We start from the raw sequence: 24,072 nt of genomic DNA on the forward strand, positions 1-24,072 counted from the left end.
CAAGGTCACCCTGAGACAAGTGTGAGCCCCTGGACCTGCCAGGCCCAAACCCATTCTTCAACTTGCCACTTGCAAGTATTTCTTTATTTCTACCCTTACAATAAATACTAATTTATTTTACTTCAGTAAGTGTGTCCAGTCGCTGGGAAAAGAAAAATTCCTAGTTGACACATCTGAATCAATAATCCCTGGTCCTTTCTCAGGTGTCCTCACTGGGTAGGCGTGGCTGGGGGAGATGAAGACACTGGGTGGGGTCAGATATTAGGGGAGCTGCCAGACAGCTCTGTCCCTGTTCCTTCCCTGTCCTGAGAGAGGGAAAGCCTGGAACAGTGATAGGATAACCAGTAGGGGAAGAGGTTCCTCAGTGGTTAATTGGTCTTTTTGTGTTTTCCTTAATTTAGGGTCCATTTTGGTAATGTGTTTTGACAAAGAAATCACCCATTTCCTCTCGATTTCCAGTTTGTTACAATAGGTTTTTCTTATTTGACTTTTAATTTTTCCCATCTTTATCTACAGAATCATCACAAATAATGAACAAATATTGATAATTTATTATTAACTCAATTCCATATTCATGTTCCCTTTGTTATACCTTTCCTTGTCCCAGGATCACAAATGACATGTGGTCATCATGACTTCGGGTGGCCTCGGCCTGCAGCGGCTTGAAGCAGGGTTTTGGTTCGCGGCCAGTGATTGAGGTCGGGTCGCGGCGGTGAGAGGACCGTATCCTAGCCACTAGACCAGTGGTCAGTGACAAGGTCCTGGCCCTACGGCTTTGCAGAAAAGAATTCCCACAAAGATGGAAAGTATTGAGACAAGTAAAGTATTTATTAGAAAAAAAAAGAGTAGAGTACATGTGGCTAGACACACGGGCGGTCTCAGAGAGAGAGTTGTGCCCTAGAGGCAGTTTGAATCACTTTTATGGGACATTTCTTCCATGTTTCCTTTGGCCAATCATTTTGATTTGCCTGGTTCAGAGTCCTTATTTGGTGTATCTTGGGATCTTCCCATGCATGCATGTGCATCTCTTAGCCAAGATGGATTCTACCGAAGAGGCCTGTGGGTAGACTTAGCCCCTTAGCATCACTTCTCTTTTGACCTCCTGGGAGCCTTTCTGCACATGTAGTTGGGGAGGTCTCCTGACTTTAAGAATGAGGAATATGTGATCTCTTATCTTCTATCTGGGCAGGGCCCAGCCTCATCTCTCAGTTGTCTGTTATTCCCATCTCCGAGTATTGGTTCACAGGGAACTAACTCAAACCGTTTGCCCTGGGGGGCCCGTCTGTCTCCTGCCTCAGTCATGTCTGTTTAGTCTCTTCCAGGCTTTGACAGTTGCTCAGAGTCTCCTTGTTTCCATGAACTTAACAGTGTGGAGGAGGACTGCTCAGGTATTTTATAGACTGCTCTGCACAGGGATTTGCTTGGTATTTTGGTCATGATTAGACTAGCCTTTGAAAAAGCAAATCACAGAGGTGAAGTGCTGCTTCTTCACTATATATCGAGAGAACAGGCTCTCAAGGGAACTTCTCACTTACATTCTCAACTTTGATCACCTAGTTGAGGTAGTGTTTGTCAAGTTTTCCCACAGTGAAGTTCATTTTTTAAATTTATTTTACTTTTTAATTTATTTTATTTATTTGGTTGTGCCAGGTCTTAGTTGTGACAGGCAGGCTCCTTATTTGAGGCTCGCTGGCTCCTTAGTTGTAGCATACAAACTCTTAGTTGCGGCATGCTTGTGGAATCTAGTTCCCTGAGCAGGAATCGAACCCGGGCCCCCTGCATTGGGAGCATGGAGTATTAACCACTGAGCCACCAGGGAAGTCCCATGAAGTTAATTTTTCCCCATGTCCATCCTGTGTGTCTTATTTAGGAAGAAGTCATAATGCAGAACCCACACTTGAGGAGAGAGGGGTTAGCTTCACATCCCTGATGGACAGCTGAGTGTCTGTATGAATTGTTTAGAAGCTTTCTGCATAGGAGATTTCTGTTTAACACCATTCATCAAAAACTATGTAATTTATTTTTACCAGCGTGGATACATGAATAATTATTGTAAACTTTTGCTTATAATCCAGCACTACGTTATTAGACTGCTTAGTTCATTCTTGCTTTGGCTGTTGAGAGCTTTTTCCATTTGCTCCTGTTTTCATTTTACATAATTTTTCTTCTTCTTTTTTAAAAATTATTTTTGTCCGCGTTGGGTCTTTGTTGCTACGCGCAGGCATTCTCTAGTAGCAGTGAGCGGGGGCTGCTTTTTGTTGTGGTGCGTGGGCTTCTCACTGTGGCTTCTCTTGTTGCAGAGCACGGGCTCTAGGCACGTGGGTTTCAGTAGTTGCAGCACGCAGGCTCAGTAGTTGTGGCTCCCGGGCTCTAGAGCACAGGCTCAGTAGTTGTGGCGCATGAGCTTAGTTGCTCCGCGGCATGTGGAATCTTCCTAGATCAGGGCTCGAACCCATGTCCCCTGCATTGGCAGGTAGATTCTTAACCACTGCACCACCAGGGAAGTCCCTTACATAATTTTTCTCTTGTGTTTTTTTTTCTTTCGGTATTTCTTTACTTTCTGATATTTTAAGATTATCTTGCTTCACATATTTACTGACTCAGCCCTTTCTTCACAGAGCCCTTGTTCCTTTTATTAGAGAATGATATTAAAAGTGTACTTGTGGTAGCTAAATTTGCTCAGCTGACAATGCTTGGAAGTATATGCACGTATCCCAGCCTATGCATTATACACATAATTATAAACATTTCCATGGGGAGCTATGTGTACCTCTGTCAGGTTAAAGAGAGTTTATACTGATGTCTCCAGCCTGATCTGTTATGACATGGATATTGTAACCTTCTCCCTTTGTCTGTGACTTCCCACTCCAGTGGTAAGAAACCTGGCTGCCACCATTTGTCATTTATTAAATTCAGTGCTTGTTCTGTTCAATGACGGATACAGTAGTTTCAGTTCTGTTAGCTGCTACCCACCATGGGCAAGAACTCTGAGTCCACTGTGTATGTATGGCACATTTTGCCTTTGGTCTACAGATTCTGTTCATTTCCACAGTTCATTTATGTCAGCCTATTTTGTCCCACCACCAACAGTGAGTTTTTTCATACATTTCTAAACCAGTTAGATTCTTTGTTACATTGTGTAGTCCAGCCTTTGACACTTCCATATCCTAAGTAACTAAATTTGAATAGATTATAATTTACTCATTGCGTTGTAAAAATCTGTGGGTGTAGACAAATGCATCGTGGCAGGTATTCATAGCTCTAAAGTATCATGTGAACTGTTTCAACCACATGTTCCATAAACTGTTTCCAAAACATGTCTGTTTTGCCTTTTCTGGAATATCATATAAATGAGGTCATACAGTGAGTAGCACTTCAGACTGGATTCTTTCACTTAGCAATGTAAGTGTTAGATTCATCTTTATTTTTATTTATTTATTTATTTTTACACGGGTTGATGGTCCATTCCTTTATATCTCTGAATACTATTGCATGGCATATATATGAGAGGAAAAATAATTTTCCCTCTACTCTGTTCTTTATTGAGATCCCCCTTGTAATGAAAGGGAGGGGCCCAGCCGCTCTGCAGCATGTGGGATCCTCCCGGCCCGGGGCACGAACCTGTGTCCCCTGCATCGGCAGGTGGACTCTCAACCACTGCACCACCAGGGAAGCCCCAGAGCTCTTAATGTAAGGCTGTGCATGGCAGATGACCCTCATATCAAGTGTCTTGAGTGGGGCATGACCTGTGACAACAAGTTCTTGACAATTTTTTTTTTTTTTTTGCAGTACGCGGCCCTCTCACTGTTGTGGCCTCTCCTGTTGCGGAGCACAGGCTCTGGATGCACACGCTCAGCGGCCATGGCTCACGGGCCCAGCCGCTCCGCGTCATGTGGGATCTTCCCAGACCGGGGCACGAACCCGTGTCCCCTGCATCAGCAGGCGGACTCTCAACCACTGCACCACCAGGGAAGCCCTCTCCTTCAATTCTGGATCATAATCTTGCTGGTAGAGTATTCTTGTTGTAGGCTTTTTCCTTTTAGCCCATTGAATATATCCTGTCATTCCTTCCTAGTCTGCAAAGTCTGCTGAAAAGTCAGCTGACAGTCTTATGGGAATACCTTGAACATAACTAGATGCTTTTATTTCACTGCTTCTATGACCCCTCTTTACCTTAAATTTATAGCACTTTAAAATATGTCTTGGTGTGGACCTGTCTTCATCTTCTTTGGGACTCTGTGTTTCCTGGACTTGGATGTGTGTTTCCTTCCCCAGGTTAAGAAAGTTATCAGTTACTATATCCTCTAATATGTTCTCTGCCGCTTTCTCTCCTCCTCTTTTTGGGACCCCTGTGATGCTCATGTGAATATTCTTGATGTTGTCTCAGAGGTCCCTTTACCTATAGTCTTAATTCTTTTCACTTTGTGCTATTCAGCTCGGGTGGTTTTCACTACTCTGTTTTCCATTTCACTGATCTGTTCTTCTGTATCATATAATATAATGTTGCTTCCCTCGTGTGTGTGTGTGTTTTAATCTCATTTACTGTATTTTTCAGCTGTTTGGTTCTTTTTGACATTTTGTTACTGTTTGTTGAAGTTCTCACTATGTCCATCTATTCTTCTCCTGACTTGGGTGAGCATCTTTATAATCATTACTGTGAACACTTTTTTTTATCGGGTAGAATGCTTATCCCTATTTTATTCAGTTCTTTTTCTGATGTCATGTCTTGTTACTTCATTTGTAACATATTCCTCTATTTCCTTATGTATCCTAATTCTCTGTGCATTTTTACTCATTAGGTTCAGGTTGTTACATTCCCGGGTCTCAGAGAAGTGGCCTTATGTAGGAGATGACTGATAGGACCCAGCAGCACATTGTCCTCTGGCCAGCAGAGCCACATGCTCCAGGGGTGTCCCCTGTGTGGGCTGCACACACCTTTCTCTTACGGCAGAGCCAACTTCTGTGGACAAGCTGGTAGGCGGTATTGGACCCTGGCCTAAATGGCTGTAAGGCCCTGCGGTATGTGATTGCCGTAGCCAAGGCAGCCCTCCGTTATGGGTGCTGTGTGGTGCTCCAGGTGCGTAGGTGGACAGGGTAGGCCCCCAGTGTATCTGGTTGTGGGGCCTCTGGTGCAGGAGTGCTATGGTCATGGTGGTAAATGGGGCAGGCCCCTGATTCTAATCAGTTCCAGGGAAGACTCTAAAATGTTGCTTGCCGATGTCTCAGTTCCTAGTGGGAGTCCCAGTTGCCTCTTGCCTTTCCAAGAAGCTCTCCGAGATTAGCAAGTGGGTCTGACCCAGGTGTCTTTCACACTACTGGCTCTGCACAGGGACTGAGAACGTGTGAGATTTGTGTGTGACGTATGAGAGCAAAGTCTCAGTTTTCTTTAGCCTCCAGCTTTCCTGAAAGTAAGCCCTGCAGGTTTTCAAAGCCAGACCTGCTGTGTTCTTTTCTTCGCAGTGCAGGAACCCTGGGCTGAGCAGCCTGATGCAGGGTTCAGACCCTTCCCTCCGTGGGGAGGACCGATGCGATTGTGATATCTTCCAGCTGTGGGTCACTGTGCTCGAGGCGTGGGTTCCAACTAGACTGTGTTTCCAGTCCTACCTGCCTTGTGGTTTCTCCTTCCTTATATCTTTAGTTGTGGAAAACCTTCCTTGCTCGTCTTTAGGTCATTCTCAGAGATAATTTCCATGTAAGTTGTAGTAATTTGGGTGTGTACGTGGCAGGAACGGAGCTCAGTATCTTCCTACTCTTTCATCTTAATCCCCTCTCAAGAATTCTTTTAAAATATATGCATTTATTACTGTAAACATAACTCTTTGAATTGCAGTCTTGTTCCTGTATTCCATAAATTTAGGTACTTTGTGTTTCCAATTTTGTTTGCTTTAAGATTTTTTAAATTTCCCTTTTGATTTATTCCTGTATGCATTGGCTATTCAGGAGCTTATTTTGTTCAATTTCTAAGTGTTTTTGAATTTTCAATTATTCTTTTTAATATTGAATTCAGTTTCATACAACTGTGGTTGGAAATGATCCTTGATATGATTTCAGTATTCTTGGATTTTTGAAGACTTGTTTTGTGGCTTAACATAGGATCTACCCTAGGAAATGTTCTATGTGTACTGAAGAAGAATGGCAATTTTGCTGCTGTTGAGTGGAATGTACTGTATATGTCTGTTAGGTTCATTTGATATCAAGTGTGTGTTCAAGTTCAGTGTTTCCTGATTGATATTCTGTCCGGATGATCTATACAGTGTTGAAAGTTGGGTATTGATGTTTCTTACCATTATTTTATTTCTGCACATTTTCCCCTTCATGTGGGTTAATATTTTCTTTATATGTTGAGAGACTCCAATGCTGGATACATACATATTTATAATTGTCATAATTTCTTGATGAATTAATCCCTTTATCATTATATGATAACCATCTTTCCTTTGAGAGGTTTGACTTCAAGTCTTTTTTGCCTGATAATATACTAGTCAGGCAAGTATGATTTTTATGGAGTATTTTTTTCTAATCATTCAATTTTATGCTATATATGGATTTAAAGTTAACATGAATCTCTTGTACACAGTATATAATTGAACTTTCTTTAATCCATTCAGCCACCCTATGGATTATTTAAATTGAAGTATAGTTGATTTACAATATTACATTAGTCTCAGTGGTACAACATATGGATTCAATATTTTTATAGATAATGCTCCACTAAAGTGATTACAAAATAATGGCTATATTTCCCCGTGCTGTACTATATATCCTTGTTTGTTTAGTTCATACATAGGGGTATTGGATTTAGAGAAACAAACTACTCTCTTTCCTTCCCCACTTCACTCATCCCACCAGTAACCACTAATTTGTTCTCTGTGAGTCTTTTTCTATTTTGTTATGTACATTCCTTTCTTGAATTTTTTAGATTCCACAGAGAAGTGAGAACATAGAGTATTTGTCTTTCTCTAACTTATTTAAGGAGGTATACATATTCTAGGCCTATCCACATTGTTGCAAGTGGCAGAATTTGATCCTTTCTAATGGCTGAGTAATAGTCTATTGTGTATAGATACCACATCTTCTTTATCCACTCATGTGTTGATGGATATTTAGTTTGCTTCCATATGTTGGCAATTGTAAATGATGCTGCTATGAACACTGGGATGCATGTATCTTGTCAAATTGGTGTCTTCATTTTCTTGGCACATATACCAAGCGGTGGAATTGTCGGCTAATACGATAGTTCTACTTTTAGCTTTTTTCAGCACCTCCACATTGTTTTGATAGTGGGTGTACCAATTTACAATCCCACCAACAGTGTACTAGGATTCCCTTCTCTCCACGTCATGAACAACATTTCATATTTGTAGACTTTGGAATAATAGCCATGTTGAGAGGTGTGACGTGACGTCTCATTGTGGGTTTTTTTGTGGGTCATTCATGAAATTTAATTTACAAAAGAAGGTGATAGGCTGGATGTGATCTCCAGGTTGAGTTTGCTAATGCCTGGTATAGGCTAATTTGAGGAGAATTAATACCTTTACAATGTTATTTATTGCTTAATTTTTTCAGGTTGACATTTAATGATTGGTAACTGATTAAAAAATTTTTCTCCCTAAAGGATATCTGAAGTCTGTCGGTTTGTTTCTGTTTTATAAATTAGTTCATTTCTATCATTTTTTAGACTCCACTGTAAGTGATATCATAGGATATGTGTCTTTTTCTATCTGACTTACTTCACTTAGAATGAAATAAAGCCATTTGCAGCAACAGGGATGGACCTAGAGATGATCATGCTTTTTCATTTCTGTGTAATAATCGATTGTGTACACATACCACTTCTTTATCCATTCATCATCTGTTGGTGGACATTTCGGTTGCCTCCATGTCTTGGCTATTGTAAATAGTGCTACAGTGCATGTTGGGGTTTGGGTGCATTTGTCTTTTTTTGACTTGGTATTTTTTTTTGTTTTTTGTTTTTTGTTTTTTGCGGTACGCGGGCCTCTCACTGCTGCGGCCTCCCCCGTTGCGGAGCACAGGCTCTGGACGCGCAGGCTCAGCGGCCATAGCTCACGGGCCCAGCCGCTCCGTGGCACGCGGGATCCTCCCAGACTGGGGCATGAACTCGCGTCCCCTGCATCGGCAGGCGAACTCTCAACCACTGAGCCACCAGGGAAGCCCGCATTTGTCTTTTTGAAGTCTGGTTTTCTGCAGATATATGCCCAGAAGCAGGACTGCTGGATGATACGGTAGCTCTATTTTTACTTTTTAAAGGCTTCTCCATACTGTGCTTTATAGTGGCTGTTACCAGCTTACATCTCACCAACAGCATAGGAGGGTTCCCTTTTCTCCATGTCCACTCCAGCATTTATTGTTTGTAAACATTCTGATGATGGCCGTTCTGACTGTGCGAGGTGATACCTTCTTGTAGTTTTGATTTGCATGTGTCGAATAATTCGAGATGTTGAGCATCTTTGCATGTGGTTTTTTTAAGCACTGTGAGAAAAAGTTACATTTGACATTGGCTTTTTGAAAGTCTGACTGTTTTGAAGTTTTGTTCGATAACTACCACAGGACATTTATTAAGGGCAGGTGTCATTTACACCCTGGCAGTCCTTGTGAATATGAAGTGCCCATAAGCACATGTTTTAAAGTTGCTGTTGCGGAAATGGGTACAAGCGGTAGGATTTCCTTCATGCCCCTCTCTGGTTACTTGGGTAACCGCAGCCACTGTGAAAGACAGGCTCCTGGATTGTAAATTAGTGTGGACCGTGCCACAACGAACACCCAAAATCTTGTGCTTTGTTACTTCCTGTTTTTTTTTAATTTAATGTTTCTTTTTTTATTGGAGTAAAGTTGATTTAAAATATTGTTTGTGGTAGGCGTACAGAATCTTGTTCAGTTATGTATATTCATATGTCTATTCATCTTTTCCCATATAGGTTATTAGAGAGTGTTGAGTAGACTTCCCTGAGTAGACTTCTTTTCATCAAAGATGAAAAGTCTATTCATCTTTTCCCATATAGGTTATTAGAGAGTGTTGAGTAGACTTCCCTTTGTTATACAGTACGTCCTTGTTGATGATCTATTTTACGTGCATTAGTGTGTAAATGTTTTTCCCAACCTCTTGATTTATTCCTTCCCCTCACCTTCCTCACTGGGTAACCATAAGTTTGTTTTCTAGGTCTGTGAGTCTGTTTCTCTCTTTTATTTTATTTTTTTGGCTGCACTGCAAGGCATGCGGGATATTAGTTCTCCCAACACCAGGGATCGAACCCACGCCCCCTGCAGCGGAAGCATGGATTCTTCACCATTGGACCACCAGGAAAGTTCCTGTTTCTCTCTTGTAAATCAGTTCATTGGTATCAATTTTTAAATTTCACCTGTAAGTGGTATCATATGATATTTGACTTTCTCTTTCTGACTTACTTCACTTAGTATGATTATCTCTAGGTCCATCCATGATGCTGCAAACAGCATTGTTTCATTCCTTTTCATTTCTGAGTAATATTTCACTGTGAACATGTACCACTTCTTCATCCATGTGCTGATGGATATTTGGGTTGCTTCCATGTCTTAGACATTGTAAATTGTGCTGCAGTGCACATTGGGCGCATGTGTGTTTTCCAGTTCTGGTTTTCTCTTGCTATACACCTGGGGATGGGATTGCTGGATCATATGGTAGCTCTAATTTTACCTTGTAAAGCACCTCCATACTGTTATTTATAGTGGCTGTTACCACCTTAGATCCCAACAACAGTATAGGAGGGTTCTCTTGTTTCTACAGTCTCTCAAGCATTTATTGTTTGTAGAGTTTTTGATGATGGCTATTCTGACTCACGTGAAGTGATCCCCCATTGTAGTTTTGATATCTATGCTGCTAATAATACACGAATTAGAGCATCTTTTCAAGTGTTTTTCTTTTAAACAGTGTAAAATTTACCTATTGAAATAGGACATTGAAAGTCTGTTTCTTTTGAACTTTTTTTTGCTTACCTACCCCTGGACATTCCCTGATGGCAGGTGTCATTTACAGCCCTACGGTCCTTGTGAATATTAAGTACCCATAAGCGTTGGTTTTAAAGTTGTCGTTGCAGGAAAGGGCAACCAGGTAGCGGAAGTTATTCAAACTCATCTTGATTGCTAGGGAAAACAGAGCCTTAGTGGAACTCCTGTTCCTAGGTTGTAAATTAGAGTGGAAAGTGCCAGGACAAATACCCAAAAGCTTGTGTCACGTTGCTTCTTGTTTAATTTTTATTTCCTATCAGAATAAATTTGATTACAATGTTGTGTTCTAGGTGTACAGAATCTGGTTTATTCATATGTATACATATATCTAATCAGGTTTAGATTCTTTGCCATGTTGGTCATTACAGAGCATTGAGTAGACCTCCCTTGGCATCCAATAGGTCCTTCTTGATAATTTATTTTATATGTATTATTAAATGTATGTTAACCTAACATCCTAATTTTTCCATTCCTTTCACCTTTTTTCTAAGTCTGTATGGGTCTTTCTCTGTGGAAATATGTTCATGGGTATCAATTTTTAGATAACGCCAGTAAATGATATCATCGAATATTTGTCTTTCTCCTTCTGACCTACTTTATGTAGTATGATTATCTCTAGGCTCACCTGTGGTGCTGCAGAAGGCATTGTTTCATCTTTTCCATGGCTAATATTCCATTGTGTACATGGACCACTTCTTTTTTGTCCATTAATCTGTAGCTAGACATTTTGGTTGCATCCGTGTCTGGCTATTGTAAATATCGCTGCAGTGCACGTTTGGGTGCCTGTGTCTTTCTGAATGCTGGTCTTCTCGGCTAATAGGCCCATTAGTGGTTCGGCAGGATCACATAGTAGCTCAACTGTTACCTTTAAAAGGCACCTTCGTTCTGTTCTGATTAGTGGCTGTTACCAGTTTACATCCCAGCAACAGCATAGGAGGGTACCCACTCTCGGAAACTTATTCAGCATTTATTGTTTGCAGACATTTGTTCTGATGGCCATTCAGACTAGTGTACTGTGATACCTTTTTGTAGTTTAAATGTGCATGTCTCCAGTAATTCTTGATGTTGAACATTTTTTCATGTTCTTTTTTAAAAAAAAAAAACTGTGAGCAAATTTACCTTTTGAAATTGTCTTCTCGAGAGTTTGCCCTGTTTTGAATATTAATGTCCATTCCTGACCGCAGGACATTTTTTGAGGGCAGGTGTCATTTAAAGCCCTGCATTCCCTGTGAATGTTAAGTGACCATTAACACTGGGCTTAAAGCTGTTGTTGCGGAAAATGGCCACAAGGCGGCAGCATTTCTCCATCCCCAAATCTGTTTACTAGGGCAACAGAGCCCTTCCTGGAAGTCGTGTTCCTCGGTTGTAAATTAGAATGGAATGTGCCAGGAAAGAAACGCATAAGTTTATGTCTCATCACTTGTTGTTCGTTGTCTTAATTTAAATTTTTTAATCGGAGTAATGAGTAGAATATTGTTTGTTCTAGGTGTACACAATCTGGTTCATTTGTACATTATATATATCCATGTATACATCCACTTCCCATGTAAACTATTACAGAGAGTTCAGTAGACCTCCCTTGGTATATGGCCGGTCTTTTTTTTTTTTTTTTTTTTGTGGTAGACGGGCCTCTCACTGCTGAGGCCTCTCCCGTTGCAGAGCACAGGCTCCGGACGCGCAGGCTCAGCGGCCATGGCTCACGGGCCCAGCCGCTCCGTGGCATGTGGGATCTTCCCGGAACGGGGCACAAACCCGCATCCCCTGCATCGGCAGGTGGACTGTTAACCACTGAGCCACCAGGGAAGCCCTTGTCGGTCTTTTTGATATATATATTTAATATGTATTTGTATAGGTATGGAAACCTTCATCTTAATTTATCCATTCCTTCCACCTTTCCTTTTAGATATGCATAGGTTGTTTTCGAAGTCTGGGAATGTCTTTCTCTGTGGAAATATGTTCATTTGTGTCAGTTGTTAGATAACACTTTTAAGTGATTTCATAGGATATTTTTTGCTTTCTGACTTACTTCATGTTCTGTGATTATCTCTAGGCTCATCTGTGGTGCCTCAAAGAGCAGTGTTTCACTGTTTTCCATGGTTAGTATTCCATTTTGTTCATGGACCACTTCTTCTTTATCCATTCATCTGTTGATGGACATTTTGGTTGCTTCCGTGTCTTGGCTATTGTGAAAACTCCTGCAGTGCAGATGTTGCAGCCTGTGCCTTCTCGACTCTGGTCTTCTCAGGTAAGAGGCTCAGCGCTGGGCCTGCTGAATGGAATGCTGGCTCAATTTTTACTTTTAAACGCAGCTCCTTTCTGTTCTCATTATTGGCTCTTACCACTTTACATCTCACCAGCAGCTAGAGGGTACAGAGTTCTCCACAACACCTTCAGCATTTATTGTTTGTAGACTTTTTGCTGATGGTCAGTTGACTGGTGTGAGTTGAAACCTTTTTGTAAATTAGATTCGCATGAGTCTAATAATTCCTGATGTTGAGTTTTTATCCATTTTCTTTTTTTTTTAAGAGTGAGTGAAACTTACCTTTTCATATTATCTTCTTGAAAAATTTGCTCTGTTTTGAGTTCTTTTTGGCCATTCCCTACCTCTGGACATTTTTTGAGGGCAGGTGTCATTTACAGCCCTCAGTCTTTGTGAATGTTATGCGACCATTAGCTGTGGGTTTAAAGCCGCTCTTGCGGGGAAACGGCCTCAAGGCAGCAGCATTTCTGCATTTTCAATTCTGGGTATTCGGGCAACAGAGCCTTCCTGGAAATCGTGTTAGTAGGCTGCAAATTAGAGTGGAATGTGCCAGGGCAAACACCCAAGAACTTATATCTCCTTACTTCTTGTTTGTTTTTTAAATTTAATTTTTGATCAGAGAAAATTGGCTAAAAATGTTGTGTTTTTTCTAGGTGTGCAGAATCTGGTTCATTATATCTATGTGTCTATCTATTCATCTTTGGATCCTTTCCCATGTAGGTTATTACAGAGTGTTGAGTAGACCTCTCCTGGCATTCCATAGGTCTTTGGTGATTATATATTTCATATGTATTAGTGTATGTCTGTCAACCCCCATATCCTACTTTATCCATTCCTCACACCTTTCCATTCGGTTTACCATAATTTTGTTTTCTTAATCCCTGAGTGTCCTTCTCTTGGAAATAAGTTCATGGGTATCAATATTTAAGTAACGCCTATAAGTAATATCATAGGATGTCTGTCTTTCAGTTTCTTTCTTACTTCAATATGTGTGATTATCTCTAGGTCCTTCTATGGTGGTGCAAACAGCACTGTTTCATTCTTCTCCATGGCTAATATTCCGTTGTCTTCATGGACCACTTCTGCTTTGTGTATTGATCTGTTGATGGACATTTTGGTTGCTTCCAAGTCTTGGCTATGGGAAATATTGCTGCAGTGCAGGATTGCCAGCCTGTGTCTTTGTGATTCTGGCCTTCTCAGGTGATAGGCCCAGCAGTGGGCCTACCAGATCCTATGGTAGCTCAATTTTTACATTTAAATGCACCTCCACTCTGTTCTCACTACTGACTGTTACCAGTTTACATCCCACCAGCAGCTAGAGGGTACACAGTTCTCTAAAACCCCTTCAGCATTTATTGTTTGTAGACTTTTTGCTGATGGTAGTTGACTTGCGTGAGTTGAAACCTTTTTGTAGGCTAGATTCGCACGAGTCTAATAATACCTGATGTTGAGCTTTTATCCATTTTCCTTTTTTTGAAAAATCATGAGTAAAACTTACTTCTTCATACTATCTCCTTGAAAAAGTTGCCAGTTTTGAATTTTTTTGGCCATCCGATACCTCAGCACAATTTTTCTTAAAACATGTTTATTGGAGTATAATTGCTTTACAATGGTGTGTTAGTTTCTGCTGTATAACAAAGTGAATCAGTTATACATATACATATGTTCCCATATCTCTTTCCTCTTAAGTCTCCCTCCCTCCCACCCTCCCTATCCCACCCCTCCAGGCGGTCACAAAGCACCGAGCTGATCTCCCTGACTCAGCACAATTTTTGAGGGCAGGTGTCCTTACAACCCTGAGTCCTTGTGAATGTTTAAGTGACCGTTAGCTGTGGGTTTATGGGTTTAAAGCCGCTCTTGCGGGAAACGGCCACAAGGCGGCAGCATTTCTACATTTCCAACTGTAGGTTTTTGGGCAACAGAGCTTTCCTGGAAATCGTGTTAGTAGGCTGCAAATTAGAGTGCAGTGTGCCAGGGCAAACCCCCAAGAGCTTATATCTCCATACTTCTTGTTTGGTTTTTAGATTTAATCTTTATTAATTATCAGAGAAAATTTGAGGAAAAATGTGTGTGTTCTAGGTGTACAGAATGTGGTTCATTATGTCTATGTATCGATCTATTCATCTTTGGATCCTTTCCCGTGTAGGTTATTACAGAGTGTTGAGTAGACCTCTCTTGGTATTCCATAGGTATTTTGTGATTATATATTTCACATGTATTAGTACATGTCTGTTAACCCCCATATCCTAATTCGTACATTCCTTACACCTTTCCCTTTGGTTCAACATAATTTGGTTTTCTGAATCTATGAGTGTTCTTCTCTTGGAAATTATTTCATGGGTATCAAGTTTTACATAGCACCTATAGGTGATGTAATAGGATACCTGTCTTTTGGTTTCTTTCTTAGTTCAAGTTGGGTGATTATCTCTAGATCCTTCTATGGTGGTGCCAACGGCACTGTTCCATGCTTTTCCATGGCTAATATTCCATTGTGTGCACGGACGACTTCTTCCTGGTGCATTTTTCTGTTGATGGACATTTTGGTTTCTTCCAGGTCTTGGCTCTGGTACATATTGCTGCAGTGCAGGATTTCCAGCCTGTGTCTTTTTGATTCTGGTCTACTCAGGTGATAGGCCCATCACTGGGCCTACCAGATCACATGGTAGCTCAACTTTTACCTTTAAACACACCTCCATTCTGGTCTCAGTACTGGCTGTTACCAGCTTACATCCCAACAGCAGCTAAAGGGTACGCAGTTCTCTAAAACCCCTTCAGCATTTATACTTTGTAGACGTTTTTGCTGATGATCCTTCTTACGGCTGTGAGGTGAACGTTTTTGTAGACTGGATTTGCATGGCTTTATTAATTCCTGTTGTTGAGCATTTTTCCATGCCCTTTTTTTTAACAAAAAAGAAAAAGAGAATACAAAGTGTGTGTAAAATATGCCTCTTGAAATTTTTGTTTTGAAATATGCACGTCTTTTGAGATTTTTGCTCGATTTACGACCCAAGGATTTGTTTAGAGCGCGGGTGTCATTTACAGGCCTGCAATTATTTTGAATATCAAGTTACCATTAGCACTGGGTTTAGAGCTGCTGTTGTGTGAAACGGCCACAAGGTGGCAGCAGTTCTCCTTGACCAAATCTGGTTACTAGGGCAATAGAGCCTCAATGGAAGTCGTGTTCTAGGTTGCAAATTAGAATGGAATGTGCCAGGAAAAAGCCCCTTAAGTTTATATCTCACTACTTCTTGCTCGTTTTTTAAATTTAATTTTCATTTTTTATCACAGCAAGTGTGATTACAATGTTTTGCTTGTTCTAGGTGTGCAAGATGTGGTTGTTTTACACATATACATATATCTATTGTTCTTTGGACCCTTTTCCCATGTAGGTTATGACACAATGTTGAGTAGTCTTCTCCTGGTATTCCGTAGGTCTTTGGTGATTATATACTTCACCTGTGTTTTTATAGCTCTGTTAACCCTGACATCCTAATGTATCCAGTCCTCACACCTTTCCATTGGTGAACCATAAGTTTGTTTAATGAATCTGTGATTGCCTTTATCTGTGGAAATATCTTCACTGGTATCAATTTTTAGGTAACACCTATAAGGGATATCATAGGATATGTGTCTTTCGCTTTCTGACTTACTACAAGTCGCGTAATTACTTCTGCACTCATCTACGGTGCTGCAATGGCATTGTGTCATTTGTCTCCTTGGCTAATATTCCATCTGTACCTGTACCAGTTCTTCTTTGTCCACTCATCTGTGGATGGACTTTTCTGTTGCCTTCCTGTCTTGGCTATTGTAATACTGCTGCAATGCACATTTGCCTGTGTCTTTCCAATTCTGTCTTCTTCGGTTATAGGCCCAGGAGTGGGCTTGCTGGGTCATATGGTAGCCAAATGTTTACCTTGTAAAGGCACCTCCATTCTGTTCTTATTAGTGGCTCTTACCAGCTTACGTCCCACCTAAAGTTGGGGGTATGCACTTCTCCACAACCCCTTCAGTATTTATTGTTTGTAGTTTTTCTGCTGATGTTTATTCTGACTGCTGTGAGCTGATACCTCTTTGTGGTTGGATTTGCATGCGTCTCATAATCCCTTGAAATTCAGCTTTCAGGCATGTCCTATTTTTCTTCAAACTGTGAGTACAGCTTACCCCCTCAAATGGTTTTCTTGAAGTATGTGCCACATTTCGAAATATTTTGGCCATTACCTCCCTGAAGACATTTTGAGGGCAGGTTTCATTTACAGCCCTCCAGTACTTGTGCATATGAAGTGACCCTCAGCACAGGTTTTAAAGCTGCTGTTGCCGGTAACGGCCATTGGGCGGCAGCATTTCTGCTTTCCCCACTCTGGTAACTAGGGAAACAGTCTTTCCGGCTAGTGATGTTCCTCGGTTATACACTGGAGAGGAATGTTCCCGGATAAACCCCCAAAAGGTGATGTTGTCGTACACTAAACTGTACCCTAAACCGTACCCGTTCCCTAACCCTAACGCTTACCCTAACCCGTACCCTAATCCTAACCCGTACACTAACACTAACCCGTACCCTAACCCTAACCCGTTGTCGTACCCTAACCTGTACCCTAAACCGTACCCGTTCCCCAACCCTAACCCAAACCCTAACCCTAAACCGTACTCTAATCCTAACTCGTACCCTAACACGTACCCTAACCCTAACCCGTTGTCGTACCCTAACCTGTACCCTAAACCGTACTCTAACCCTAATCCTAACCCTTACCCTAACCTGTACCCTAATGCTAACCCGTACACTAACACTAAACCGTACCCTAACACATACCCTAACCCGTTGTCGTACCCTAACCGTAACCCTAACCCGTACCCTAATCCTAACCCATAGACTAACAGTAACCCGTACCCTAACACGTACCCAAACCCGTTGTACCCTAACCTGTACCCTAAACTGTACCCGTTCCCTAACCCTAACCCATACCCTACGCCTAACCCCTACACTAACACTAACCCGTACCCTAACACGTACCCTAAACCTAAGCCGTTGTCATACACTATCCTGTACCCTAAACAGTACCTGTTCCCTAATTCTAACCCTAACCTTTATCCTAACACGTAGCCTAACCTGTACCCTAAACCGTACCCGTTCCCTAACCCTAACCCTAAATCTAACCCTTACCCTAACCCATACCCTAATCGTAACCCGTACACTAACACTAACCCGTACCGTAACACGTACCCTAAATCTAACCCGTTGTCGTACCCTAACCTGTACCCTAAGTCGTACGTGTTCCCTAAACCTAACACTAACCCTAACCCTAAACCTTACCCTATCTCGTACCTTAATCCTAACCTGTACAATAACATTAACCTGTACCCTAACACGTACCCTAACCCTAATCCGTTGTCATACCCTAACCTATACCCTAAACCGTACCCGTTCCCTAACCCGTACCCTAATCCTAACCCGTACAATAACACTAACCCGTACCTTGACACTTACCCTAACCCTAACCTGTTTTCGTACCCTAACCTGTACCCTAAACTGTACCCGTTCCCTAACCTTAACCCTAACCATCACCCTAACTCGTAGTCTAATCCTGACCCATACACTAACACTCACACAAATGCAAATACAGGTGTAATACCTGTTTCAGAGGTTCTGTTAGTTCCTACTCACCCAACCCCGTTCCCTCAAATCCAGAGTACAAGTAGACATCAACTTCCTATTTCATCTAGTGACAAGTCAGGAAACTCTTAATCATTTTTCACAGCATTTTAACACCTAAATTCCAACACCATTGGATGTATGCAAGTTAAATTTTTCTGAATTATTTTCTGAGCTAAACCTAAATGCAGCAATTTCTTTTTCTTAATGGCCTAGGTAAATGGATGAAGCCTTACCCTGCTCTCTCACAAAATTTTTCACTGAACAGTGGCTGAAATTGAGCCCCGTCCAAACCCAAACTGGAGGCCTGAACCCCCCTGGCCCCCGTGCCTTCTGCTGCCCCCAGGGGTCCAATCCATGGGTTACCTGTTTTTCCCATGAGTGTCTATTCCATGGCTTCCTGCTACTCTCTGTTAGCAGTGCCAATCCTGCTGTTCTTTCCTCCTAGGTTCACTTAGGACCACAGCCCCCTCTTTTTTGTACTGTCTCAAGCCCTCCCTTCTAGACTCTGCGCGCTGATGCTGGGGCTGGAACTCTGCAAACGTCACTGCCCGTTTGCCGTCTGTCTCCCTGTTGGGCTCTGCCAGGAAGGGGTGCTAGGTGGAGGCCAGGCCAGGAATTCTTCCCCTTTGCTTGCTGGTCCTGTCAGTGTCATCCCAGCCGTGCTTCCTTGCCACGGCAGCAGTTGCTTCCAGTAACAATTGGTTCCAATTTCCAGTATTATTCTCCAGCTCTTTAAAGGTATTAGCCCCAGCCAACTGGTAGCTGCCTCCCCGGAGGCCTTGGTCCCAGCTCTGCAAGCCTCTGCTCATAGACTTTAGGTTCTGATGATGTCACTTTCTTCCATTTGTTCCTGCAGGCCTAGGAGTGGGCCTTGCTTCCAAGTAGCAGTGACTACCTCTGTGTTACCTCAGTCTTGCCTCCTTCTCTTCTCAGTCCTTTTTCCCCGAGTCCCTATATTAAATTATCTCTGTTAAAGTAACTGGTGTGTTTCCTCCTTTCTCAGTTGCATCTTGACGGACACTTCTCTGTTATGATTCCTCAAGCATGCCACATATCAGTACAAGGGAGCCTGGAAACATCCCTTCCAACTTGTCCAGGGTTTACTGTCCCCTCATTGAGATCTGTGTGCTTATATAAAGTGGCCCCTAAAGGCGCTCCTATGCATGTGCAGACACACACACACACACACACACACACACACACACACACACACACACACATTTCTGTTGCTGCTTTGGGACTCCTGCGTGGATTGGCCACACACCAAGGGTTCTGCCCAAGGCTTCCGTTTGATCTTTGCTCAGAAAAACCAGCCTCCCTGCTGTGGAACCCCAACAAAGAGCCTAGAGTCTAGGACATTCCTATCGTTGATTCCATCCTTATCAGGATAACTTGTATCTTACTTCGGGTCAGTCTGCTTTCCATTCTGACTACTCAGAGAGAGCTGACCCCTCCTCAGAAGGCCATACACTAGCTGGTCAGAGGGCTCCTAGACTAGCCCTAAGATGCCTCATTTTAGCCCCACAAGTCACTTCTTAGATACACTTACATTCTGACACATAAAATGGACCTTAAAAATTATCTAGCGTCTATTCCAACCTTTCATCTTAGGGAGGAGTCATACATTCCTTGTTTTTTAAAATGACAATTCGGGACAAATAAAACAAAAAAAAATTGGTTGACTAGATAATTCACAGAATTCTCATTTCCCTCTGCCTGACGCTGTAAAGCAGCCAAAGTATTCAAAGAAATCTTATAAAATATTTAGATTTTTTTTTGATCTTTAACATGTGTCTACACATCTTCAAGCATGGGGGTTACAGTCTCAACAAGGGCCAGGTTTGGGAACATGTAAATTTTATGGAAGCGTATTAAAGCAATTTTCCCATAATTATTCAGCACTTGTCATTCCTGAAAATCGTAATTGCAGTGAAATATCGAACAGAATTTTCCCAATCATGAGGGGAGGCGATGTTCTGTGATCCGGAGCATGGAATGCCAGTGAACGCAGCCTATCATCTGAATAGCTCGAATATGAAACGAAAATACCGCTAGGGTATATGAGGTCAACATTCTTCAGTTATTCAAAATACATTATTTTGATCCCTCGTGTACCAGAGGTCACATTCTGAAGTGACTGCGTATAATTCTCTGTGTGTTCTGGTTCTGATATTTGACTATGTATGTCATTCTCGCCACTATAAGAAACAGCCATGCTTACGTACGTTTAAAAAGCACTTTAAACAATGAACTCCTTCTTTTCCGCATAAATGTAAAACAGCTGAAAAGCAGGGGTGGTTCTCTGTAGTTATGTTTGAATGTTCTCTGTAGTTATGTTTGAATGTTCTCTGTAGTTATGTACAAATATCATGAATTCCATTCCGAATGTTAGGGTTATCTGCTGGTTTTCTATTGCTACACAACAAACTCCCCGAAATCTTAGTTTAAACCAGCAAACATTTATTATTCCACCATTTCTGTGGATCAGGAATTCAAGAGCACCTTAGCTGGGTGGTGCCTCACACACTTGCCTGAGGTTGCAGTCAAGCTGTTGACCAGGGCTGCAGTCATCTGAAGATTTCCCTGGGGCTGGAAGATTGGTTTGCAGGCTCACGCAGGTAGTTATTGGCAGGCCTCAACTCCTTGTGGACTTTTGGCCAGAAGCTGCAGGTCTCCCACGGGCCTGCTCAGAATATAGCAGTTTGCTTCCCTCAGAAGCAAGCAATCTCTGAGACCCTGCTTTCAATTCTTTTGAATATATATACCCAGAAGTGAGATTACTGGCTCATATAGTAGTCCTATATTTAGTTTTTTGAGGAATTGTCACATTCTTTTCCATAATGGCTGCACCATTTTACAGTCCCATCAGCAGTTCACAAGGGTTCCAGTTACTCCACATCCTTGCCAGTACTTGTTGTTTTCTGGTTTGTTTGTTTACATTAGCCATCATAATGGGTATGAGGTGTTATCTCACTGTGGTTTTGATTTGCGTTTCTCTAATGATTAGTGATGTGGAGTATCTTTTCCTATGCTTGGTGACCATTTGTCTTCGGAGAAATGTCTATTCAAGTCCTTTGACCATTTTTTAATCGTGTTATTTCAGTTTTTTGTTGTTACCGAGTTCTAGGAGTTCTTTATATATTTCAGATGTTTATTCCTTATCAGATATACGATTTGCAAATATTTTCTCCCACTCCGTAGATTGCCTTTTCACTCTGTTGACTGTGTCCTTTAATGCACAGAAGTTTTTAAGTCGGATATAGTGCCATTTGTGTTATTATTGCTTTTGTTTGCTGTACTTTTGGTGTCATGTCCAAGAAATCATTGTCAAATATGAAGTCCTGAAGCTCTTCCCTCTGTTTCCTTCTGAGAATTTCATAGTTTTAAGTCTTAAGTTTAGGTCTTTAATCTATTTTGACTTAATTTTTTAGAATTTTATTGAAGTATAACTGATTTACGAAGTTGCGTTTAATTTCTGCTGTACAGCAAAGTGATTCAGTTATACACATATATATTCTTTTTCATAGTCTTTTCCATTATGGTTTATCACAGGATATTGAATATACTTCCCTGTGCTCTACAGTAGGACCTTGTTGTTTTTCCATCCTATATATCATAGCTTGCATCTGCTAACCCCAAACTCCCAATCCCTGCCTCCCCTACCCTCTCTCCCCCTTGGCAACCACAAGTCTGTTCTCTATGTCTGTAAGTCTGTTTCTGTTTCATAGATTTGTTCATTTGTGTTGTATTTTAGATTCCACCTATAAGTGATATCATATGGTATTTGTTTTTCTATTTCTGACTTACTTTGCTTAATATAATAATCTCTAGATCCATCTATGTTGCTGCAAATGGCATTATTTCATTCTTTTTTATGGCTAAGTCGTATTCCATTGTATATATGTACCACATCTTCTTTATCCATTCATCTGTTGATCAGAATTTAGGTTGTTTCCATGTCTTGGCTATTATAAATAGTGCTGCTATGAACACAGGGGTGCATGTATCTTCTCAAATTATAGTTTTGTCTGGGTATATGCCCAGGAGTGGAATTGCTGGATCATATGGTAACTCTAGTTTTTTGAGGAACCTCCATACTGTTTTCAGTGTGAGGTGGTACCTCTTTGTAGTTTTTTTTTTTAACATCTTTATTGGAGTATAATTGCTTTACAGTGGTGTGTTACTTTCTGCTTTATAAAAAAGTGAATCAGTTATACATATACATATATCCCCATATCTCCTCCCTCTTGCGTCTCCCTCCCACCCTCCCTATCCCACCCCTCTAGGTGGTCACAAAGCACTGAGATGATCTCCCTGTGCTATGCGGCTGCTTCCCACTAGCTATCTATTTTACGTTTGGTAGTGTATATATGTCCATGCCACTCTCTCACTTCGTCCCAGCTTACCCTTCCCCCTCCCCGTGTCCTCAAGTCCATTCTCTATGTCTCTGTCTTTATTCCTGTCCTGCTCTTAGATTCTTCAGAACCATTTTTTTAAGAAACCATATATATGTGTTAGCAGACGGTATTTGTTTTTCTCTTTCTGACTCACTTCACTCTGTATGACAGACTCTAGGTCCATCCACCTCACTATAAATAACTCAATTTCGTTACTTTTTATGGCTGAGTAATATTCCATTGTATATATGTGCCACATCTTCTTTATCCATTCATCTATTGATGGACACTTAGGTTGCTTCCATGTCCTGGCTATTGTAAATAGAGCTGCAATGAACATTGTGGTACATGACTCTTTTTGAATTATGGTTTTCTTAGGGTATATGCCCAGTAGTGGGATTGCCGGGTTGTATGGTAGTTCTGTTTTTAGTTTTATAAGGAACCTCCATACTGTTCTCCATAGTGGCTGTATCAATTTACATTCCCACCAACAGTGCAAGAGGGTTCCCTTTTCTCCACACCCTGTCCAGCATTTATTGTTTGTAGATTTTTTGATGGCCATTCTGACTGGTGTGAGGTGATACCTCATTGTAGTTTTGATTTGCATTTCTACTTTGAGTTAACTTTTGTATATGGTGTAAGATAAGGGTTCGACTTCATTTTTTGGATATGCACATCCAGTTTTCCCAATATCATTAGTTGAAGAGACTGTCCTTTCCTCATCAATTGGTCGTGGCACTCATGTCAAAATTCATTTGACTGTATATATGAGGGTTTATTTATGGACTGTCTATTCCATTGGTTTATACATCAGTCTTTATGCTAGTACCACACTGTTTTGATTACTATGGCTTTAAAATACATTTTGAAGTCATAAAGACTTCCAACTTTACGCTTCTTTTTCAAGATTGTTTTTTCAAGATTGTTTCGGCTACTCCGTGTCCCTTGAAATTCCACATAAAGTCTGAGATGAATTTTTCTATTTGTGCAAGAAGTGCCCTTGAGATTTTGTTAAGGCTTACATTGACTTTGTAGATCACATTGGACAGTATTGACATCTGAACAATATTAAGTCTTTCAACCCATGAACACAGAATGTCCTTCCATTTATTTGTGTCTTTAATTTCTTTCAGCAATGTTTTCTAGTTTTCAGTGGTACAAGCCTTTCACCTCCTTGGTTAAGTTTATTCCTAAATATTTTATTATTTTTCATGCTATTTTATATGGATTTTTTTCTCAATTTCCTTTTCAGAATGTTCACTGTCAGTGTACAGAAACACAAGTGACTTTAGTGTGTTGATTATGTATCCTGCAACTTTGCTATATCATTTATTCTAATATTTTTTGGCATGGAATCTTTGGAGTTTTCTCATATAAGATCATGTCATCTACAAACAGAGATCATTTTACTTTTTCCTTTCCAATTTGGATGCCTTGTATTTCTTTTTCTTACCTGACTGCTCTGGCTGGGATTTGCAATACTATTTGGGTTTTTTGTTTGTTTGTTTGTTTTTAAACCTTTTTTCTTAAATTTATTTATTTATTGGCTGCATTGGGTCTTTGTTGCTGTGCGCGGGCTTTCTCTAGCTGTGGCGAGCCGGGGCTACTCTTCATTGCAGTGCACGGGCTTCTCATTGCAGTGGCTTCTCTGGCTGTGGAACACGGGCTCTAGGTGTGCAGGCTTCAGTAGTTGTGACACACAGGCTCAGTAGTTGCGGCTCACGGACTCTAGAGAGCAGGCTCAGTAGTTGTGGCACACGGGT

This window comes from Delphinus delphis, chromosome 6 (genome assembly GCF_949987515.2).
Source record: "Delphinus delphis chromosome 6, mDelDel1.2, whole genome shotgun sequence".
NCBI classification, from domain to species: Eukaryota; Metazoa; Chordata; class Mammalia; order Artiodactyla; family Delphinidae; genus Delphinus; species Delphinus delphis.